Source organism: Amia ocellicauda, chromosome 3 (assembly GCF_036373705.1).
Source record: "Amia ocellicauda isolate fAmiCal2 chromosome 3, fAmiCal2.hap1, whole genome shotgun sequence".
Taxonomy (NCBI): Eukaryota; Metazoa; Chordata; class Actinopteri; order Amiiformes; family Amiidae; genus Amia; species Amia ocellicauda.
The window spans coordinates 24,858,652-24,867,048 of NC_089852.1; positions in this window are offsets into that span (position 1 = coordinate 24,858,652).

Below are 8,397 nucleotides of genomic sequence, written 5' to 3' on the forward strand. Positions count from 1 at the left end.
TGTGTCCAATTCCCAGTAGGCTTTGGTGCAAACAGTGATCCAGGTGTGCAAGGAAGCGATGGTGAAGACAGTGAAGTATTTTCTCCACTCCTTAAAGGCTGAACTCTGGGTAACTGTGTGATTTCAGCTCAATCATAATGAAATGTCAATGACAACTGCGCCTCCAGGAAACAGACCACTACTCAAGAGTTTCAACACTTCCTAATTAATGCTGTCTCAACCCAGGCACAGGCAACCCAACACACTCCAAAAAAACACCTAAGCAGAGCCACAGTAATATTCACACAGCGCCAGGGAATATTTCTACTGAAGTATTTTTTAATTATTGATTTAATTATATTGGATTATTATTTTCTTCATCAAATAAAATATCTCATATCTCAGCCAATTAGTTCTCAAGTCAGATTTTATTTCTATTGGGAAGAGGTTAATTGGAATACTACTGAAGGCCATCTTAGCAAGTGAGAAGCACACAATGTGTTGACCACAGTCATGCTGCCACATCACTTGTAATGGCTTTAAGTTTGGCACTGCAGTCTCAAAATTTCACATGGCCAACAAAAACATTGAAAAGTGTGTTATTAAGAATATAGGGGTAGGTTCCTAGAAACTGCAAGATATGAGCATAACTAGAGTCAAACCTAGACAGCTTTTCTCATAAAAAATAGATTTCAAAGAGAAAAAAAAAGTTTATTTGAAACAATTTTAATCTGCAGTTCAGGGACCTATTATTATCACTGGGAGAATGTGTTTATGATGATAGATCAATAGAGTGTCTTAAGACCAAGTAAAGGGATTTCAGGCTTGACATAGGTCACTTTAATACAAATACAAAGCTGCGCTAAAACACCAAACATGTACTCCATTACCATACGCATGGGGACAACTGTTGTCCACACTATCACAATAAGCACTACTGAAACAACTACAGTAACAACATATCAACAACAACCAAAAATGATCATAGAAAACAAACCACAAAATCGAGTTACATTGAATTAAAACTACGGAAACCTGGATTGTTCTATTGCAAACCACCAGGAATTTTCACTTTAATTATATTCTTCTTGGAACAACAACAACAACAACAACAACAACAACAAATGTATTCTTACCGCAACTGTTCATCTATTCAGCCTCATTGGAAGTGCAGCATCATCGATCGATCCGCATTGCTGGAGTCCCTGACAAACAGCACCAATGTTGGCACGGAGCATGACATGTGAACTGCAATCAGCACCACAGACACTGGCATTATGCACCATCTACATAGAAGCTGCTATTATTATTACTTATTTATTAGCAGACGCCCTTATCCAGAGCGACTTACAAAATATAAGAGCAATACAAAGTGGAATTGCCTTTAGTTACCAATAATAAATGCATCCCCGACAGTTATATATGTGTGTTTTGTTGTTTTCCCTATAAAATGCGGATAGTCTTGAATATTGTAAATGAAACATTATGTTTTGCATTTATATTATAAATACATGTATGTCTGATTGATATGCATTTGTGTAGGTGTTTGTTTAGCCAACAAGATCATGTTTCGTTTCCTGTGGACACAACACACCTGTTTGGCTTGTTCCCGGTCTATTCGGCCGGTTAAGGTAATGCACAGCCACGGTCCCCATTTTAGAGATTCAAATTCACATTTTAGAGAGTCCAGATTCGAAGCCTGTTGTGTTTTGCGTTCACATCCAATCGGGATTCTCTCTCAGTTCATCAAATGACGCCCAGTTATTGCATTCCCGGCTTACTTGTTTTAAATGAAACAAAACTGTGTATTTTCTTTCAAAAGCTATAGGCCAGCAACTAATAATTAAAGTAAAGTTTAATTCGGAATACAGAAACAATGATTTATTTGGAGATATCAAAATGCAGGTAGCTAAAAAAAGACGTTTGCGGACGCGCATTTCACTGGTTGCCAAGATGCCCGATCTTAAATAAATGACTTATTACACAGTGTGTTTTTCCCCATGCTTCGATAGTAATCCAAATAAACAACACATATATAGAGAAACTGAATAAAAGAGTATCACGTACCTGGCTCCCTCGTTGAGTCCAGGCTATAGGGTTGCAGTGCAGTCTCACCCAGGCTCCAGCCACGATCAGTCTGTTTCTCTACCTGCAGTACACCTGAGGTTGAATATTTTATTTTCCTTGCCTTTTTTGTGGAAATCGCAACGTGGTTTCTCTTCAAAGGCAACAAGCAACCCCCAGTCATACATCCCTCAATCGAATAAGCACACAAATAAAGAATCTAATAAAAGTTCAAGCATAGCGGCGTGTCCTGGCGTTGCAGTGTAGTATTTGCAGCGCAGGTTGTAACTCAATCCCGGCTAGGCGGGTCATGAATTAATCAAGAGGTACCTTATTATATTTGCACAAAGTGGCTGCAACCCGCTCGCCATCTGAGTCAAGAGCCCGTCGAACCCTTGTTGTCATGCTGTAGCAACACCTGAGCCAGCAGCAGAAACGTTTCCTGCACTTTAGTTTTCTGCAGCTTTAGTTTAGTGCTTGTTAGAGGTCACATGCGTATTCCACTTACATCCAGACCTAGGCTAGTGAAATTGATTTAACATTTTACATATCGACGATAAGTTTGATAAACATATGTAGGATACCTATGAATATCAGCTACGTTTGGCTTCTGATGCAATGCATACTTTGCATTGCTGAACAGAGGTAAATGTAATTGATATTCAGAGGCGAAACTCACAATAAATGTAGCCTATTGCTAAAAAATATATAGTAATGCATTCATTTTTATAAAACACATTATTTAACATACTAGACTGGTCGCTTTCCCAATAAATGGTATGGTATACTCAACTAACTGCATAACACAAACTAAAATGTATGTTTGTATAGTCACACACACCAATACTTTCACCCTGTATGGTCAGTCCTCGATATTTACAGAAAATTAGTTGGTTGAGTATTTTATTCTAAAATGTGATCATTGTAACGCTTCTGGACAAAAGCTATATGATTGTCATCAGGCTTCTATTCAATGACTCTATACAACAATGGGAAGGTTTTTTTTATTCTGTTATCATGGGCGATGTTTCCGCTCTGTCGCTCCTCAGCTTGGGCTCTGAATATGACTCTGTAATTATTATATCATTTTCTGACCAAGATTGGCTTAATCACTGCAATCCATACAGCATCACGAATTGGGCCCCATGTGTGCGCAAACACACTTGGTATTTGGGAATAGTTTTATCCTCTACTGCATATTAAATCTTTGTGGGATGACACCCAACTCTTGCAATTGAAACTAGCTTAATTCACCCACGGGAATGATCCACCAAAAGCAATCTTTTCAAGTAGTGTTCAAGTTCATTTGAGTTGTTGGGGAAAAGTACAAGAAAGTTTGCACTGAATAAGTGGTAAAACAACAACAGAAAATCATGTCCTGTGACTGTGGGCCTATTACAATTCTTTAATTTTCTGCTCACCTTATTAGAAATCTATATAACCTTTCACGCTCAGGCAAGAACATATCTGAAGGTTGGATTAATCAGGGATGGATTTACATTAAGTCCTTGGGCCTTTAACCAGCACTCAATTTCATAATGATTTCAACACTGAATGTACAGCGTCTTTGAATCCCCAAAAATGATGATGAAGAAGATATACACAGTAATGGTGATGACTGGAGCTGTGAAACTCTGCATAGAGGTCCTGGCTGAGTGGAGCTCATTAGCACAGGGAGGGGAGGAAGTTCGCACTGTGGCCCCTGGCAGTTCACTGCACTGCAGTCACTGTGCACCGCTTTCCACGAACAGGACATGCATTTTATCTCCCCATTATACTCTGAACATCTTTTAGATAATGCTTCGAAAACGGAAACACTTTACTGAATCCTTTAGCTATGGCTGTTCGGCTTTGACCCAATTCCGAGCTCAATTCAGATAAACAAATGGAAAACTTCATTTCCTGCCATACTTTATTCTTGCACCTCTAATTTACACGGCCCCATTTCTAACCTGACTAGGTGTCTGGGAAGTTCCAAGACTTTATCATCCAGATTTCCAACTTGGCTCATTCAGCTGCATTTTCATATTGGGAATCATTACCAGGCCCTGCATTTACATCCTCACAGGGAGGTGGGTAAGGTGGGAACACGTGACACAGAAAAAGTGCATGAGCAAACAAAGGCACAGCAAGGAAATTTATTAGCACCCTAGGGCAGTGCAGAGCTGAGTGAGTTCATGAATGTATCCTCAGTCAGGATGGCACATACTTAACTGATTTCTTCCCCCTGATGTGCTGTTTTAGCAAGAGGAGTTTTTGTACTGCTTGTACTGGTGTTACAAGAATGACTGTTTGTGTAATAAAAGGCCTGAATTATTGTTCATGCTCGCTGCTTGGTAATATAAATTGGTCCTGTGGGTTGGATTGTTGTGGCCACTGATTGAAGGGCTGTCTCGGGGGGGAGCTGGCAAACGAGAAGCCGGTCTGTTACCCTGCTGTTTAAAATTAATTAAGCTCTCAAGAAAAGCTGGGAGAGGCCCTGCCTGCTCCTCGGTGGAAGTTCAGTGTGCCACACTGCAGGGCAAAAGTGAACCGCGCTCCTGGTAGCATCTAAAACACCTCCAGCTACTTTTCAATGGGAGTGTGATCTGCTGTTAACGTGTAAGTAACTAGGTCACAGTTAGGCTAAGAGTGTGTGTTAGTGCTCTGCATTGGGGGTGTATTCAAGAGACTGGGGAAATCATAGGATGGGCTCCCATGGCCTCAAGAGGTGGTTGTCAGTCTGAAACCTCAATTTGTCAATTTGATATGGAGTTTAAAATAAGACTAATAATCACCTGACTCCCAGCCTAGGTCATTAGTTACATTATAGCCCACAGGCCATGTTGAGGCCTTGAATGGCTGCTACTGCTCTCCTCCAACAATCTGCAGCTGATACTCATTCCAGATCAAAGTAAAGCCCGGAGTGGATCAGGCTGTCTCTCCACAGGAGTTTAACGCATCACCCCAGGCTGAGTATGAATGTCCTATTTCCCAAAAAGCAAGATGCAAGCCCTTTCGATTCTGCAGTAGATCTTGCGTTCCCATTGACACAGAGGCTGGCAAAGAAGGACAGGATTTGCGATTGATTTCCAGTGGTGGGCTGGCGGTGCGTAGCGCTAGCACTGTCCTTGGTGTTGTCAGCATGCACCGCGCCTGAGCACACACACTCACTGACACAGAAACCCACCCCTCCTCGGCATCCAGGCTCGTTCGTGGTCGGTCTAATTAGCGATCGTTAGCCGCAGCTAGGCTGATAAATGTCAATAACCCCTCGGGTGATTGGGCAGCAGGTTTCTAGCGCTACCAATACCCCTACCCCCATCCCCCTCCCCGAGAGAGAGGGGACACTACCTACCTCACAAAAAAAAAAACACCAACCCAGGCCCAGACAGACACTCCTGTAGGAGGTTTTTCCCCTTCCAATTGAAATGAGAAAATCTTCACTGCCTGAGGTATTTCTGCATCTCCGCCTGTGTCATATCGAACCTCATAGGACACCCACTGTATGAGATTCTTATTCAGCTAAAAGCAAACGCCCAGCAGAAGAGTTCTCCATCTTGCCCTGTGTTGTAACTGAACAACAGTTTCTAGAAATGGGTAACCCCTGAATAGCCTTCATCCAGAACTGATTTACCTCAGCCAACAGTAGGTACCATGTAATAACTGCTAATCGTGACCAGGGGGACTGCTTACCGAAAGGCGTCCCCTGGGATTCACAAAGAGGGGATCAACATGCGCTGGAAATGACTGATGATTAGCTTCCCTAAAAGAGCAATCAGCCATTTCACTCCTCCCTGTCTCATCCCCACACTGCCTCCCCACCAGAGCCAGAGCTGTTTCCCCAGTGGCAATCAGATTAGGGGGAAAGGGAGAATGGGAGGGGGAGTTGTTAGGGGAAGATTCGTCAAGCCCTTCTAGCACCTAGCAGGCAACTGGGTCGCTCAAACGGGATTGTCATCAAATATCTCAGCCGGGTTCTTTCTGCCTTCTCTTCGCACCCAATCACATGTCAAGACAACATTTCCTTTTGGAATCAGCTGACCTCTTCTGAAAGAATGATTCATGGAGTGTTTTATGAAACCACGTTTTTTTCCCCCCTGCAGAGTTTCTTGGTCTGATGAAGTGCGAATCCATATCGATGGTGTCTTTTGGATTGACTTCTCCCCACCCCCCGCTCATCACCTCCTCTGCTCACACACACACACACAATGCACCACCACCACCACACCACTACCACCAACAACCACCCCCCCCCACACGCCATCATTTTAATAGCAAAACTCAGCCGGCCGAGTCCTGCGTTCCCATGGTAATGCCTGCAGCTACAGAGACGACCCAGATAGCAGGACCTGGAATGGATTGCAATGAAAGCGGTGGTCATCTCTAGAAAAACTGCTAGTGCTATTAATCACTGTGTGGCAGTATATATATGTGTGTGTGTTCATGTCACATTTGTTTTACGGTGTGTATGTCAGCATTTGTGATTCTCTGTGGGGCTAAGCCGAGGTGTATTGGTGTGCTCTTTAAAACTGCAATTCACTATTTGAGCTATGCTTTTCCGTTGCAGAGGGGGTTGTTTAATGATTAGCAGTCTTTATCTGACTTAGGAACTGGTGGATGACAATGCGTGTCTGTGTGTGTACTTTTCGGGGCGAGTATATTTAATCTGTATGTATGCAACAGCATGCGCACAAAGCTGAGACACCAAGGTAAAAAAAAAAAAACATTTGAAGCACCAAATTATTTTTAAAAAGACAAATACTTCCACCAATATGGTTTCTTTTAGCAGGATTGATAACAAGAACAGAATATCACTCCTGTGCTTTTATATCAAGACTGTTTTTGCAAGAGAAATGACGATATCGCCGGATTAATCTGAAACGAGGCCTGGAACAGGGAGATTTTAATGTAAACTCTCGCAAGCTGCAATCCACGCTGAAGCATCCCTCTCATGTTTAATAATAGAGATGGTGTGAGTCTCCGCCAAGCTCATCAATGCAGGTGCCCGCAGTGCTGATCAGTATCTGAACACAGAAGCGTACTGTCAAAATCAGTCTCATCCCCGCTCCAAGTTTCAATCACAAGCTTTTCCACGATATCAACTGGAAACGGGGGAAAAAAAAACAATTGAGAAAAGGTTAATACTTTCCCCCAGTTTCCTCTCTGCAATTCTCTCTTTCCACGTAGATGTGCATCTTTCTCTCCGAGATGCACAATTCAGGACAGCACCCCTTCCCTTACGTGGCGTTCGTCACGCAAGTGGCTGAAATAAAAAATAAAAACGTGCACAAGAATAAAACGGCCCCATTAATCAAGCTCAGAAGTACGACAGCATGAAAAATACAAGTTAAGCAAAATTCCTAAATGTGGGTCGGGTTGTAGATGTCAGAGCTGTTTTTCATTTTCATTTCACTATTATACAATTTCTGCCCCTCCACAATCAAGTGATCTTTGGAAAGGGAGAGCAGTCCTGCCAGGATAGACAACAGCCTCATAAACAAAAAGGTGAATTGCTTACTTAACTCAAGATGACAGTCCATTCATGGCCATAAATTTATCAATGCTTCTACAGCCTAACACTGAGGTGCTCTCCATTCCATTACAGCAGCAGCTCTGCATGAACTGTGTAATTCCCCACAGAGCTTCTCAAGCTCAAAGCTTCTTTGTTGCTCTCAAAACAGGAAGGTGCATCTCAGGGGTGCTGGGTTCAAAGTCCCAGCTCAGGCTGTCGGGTCGAACAAGTCTGTTGATCTCTCAGTCAGGCCTGCAGCAGCAGGTACCAAGTTTTTGGATGCACAGGGTCTACAGCTCCAGACCCAGGTGCAGCGGCAGGGAAGAGACAAAAAGCTCCAACTGCCATTTCCTACCCCACCTGCATGTTTTTGCCATTACTAGTCAGCTCGTCTTACTGCTTCGCCCCTCGAACCACAGCAGCATGATTAACTGAAAGCACACACATTCTTTTAGCCCTAAACCTAATCCATACCTTGCCTGCCTGCAAATCACAAATGTGAAGAAAAATTGTAAACAGTCATGTCAGAAGTCATAAACAAAAACACCCTTGTTCCTTGTATTTTATTTACAATACACAGGTAGGTCAAAATTTGGATTTGGCCCAGGCCTCAGTGTGAGTGGAGATGGGGCTAATAGGGGACCTCTGGTGGCCGAAGCCTAGGTCCGGAGGGCAGGAGTGCAGAAATCAGCAGTTGTTTTGTAACTGGTATGAAAAATATACTTTAAATAGTATGAAAAAAAAAAATATATAGAAAAACTGACAAAAAATGCGACTCTGCAAGTCCCCCTCCTCTCCTCTCTCTCTCTGTGACAGGTTCTAAAAACTACAGATCCCCTGATCTTGGAGGAAATGGTTAA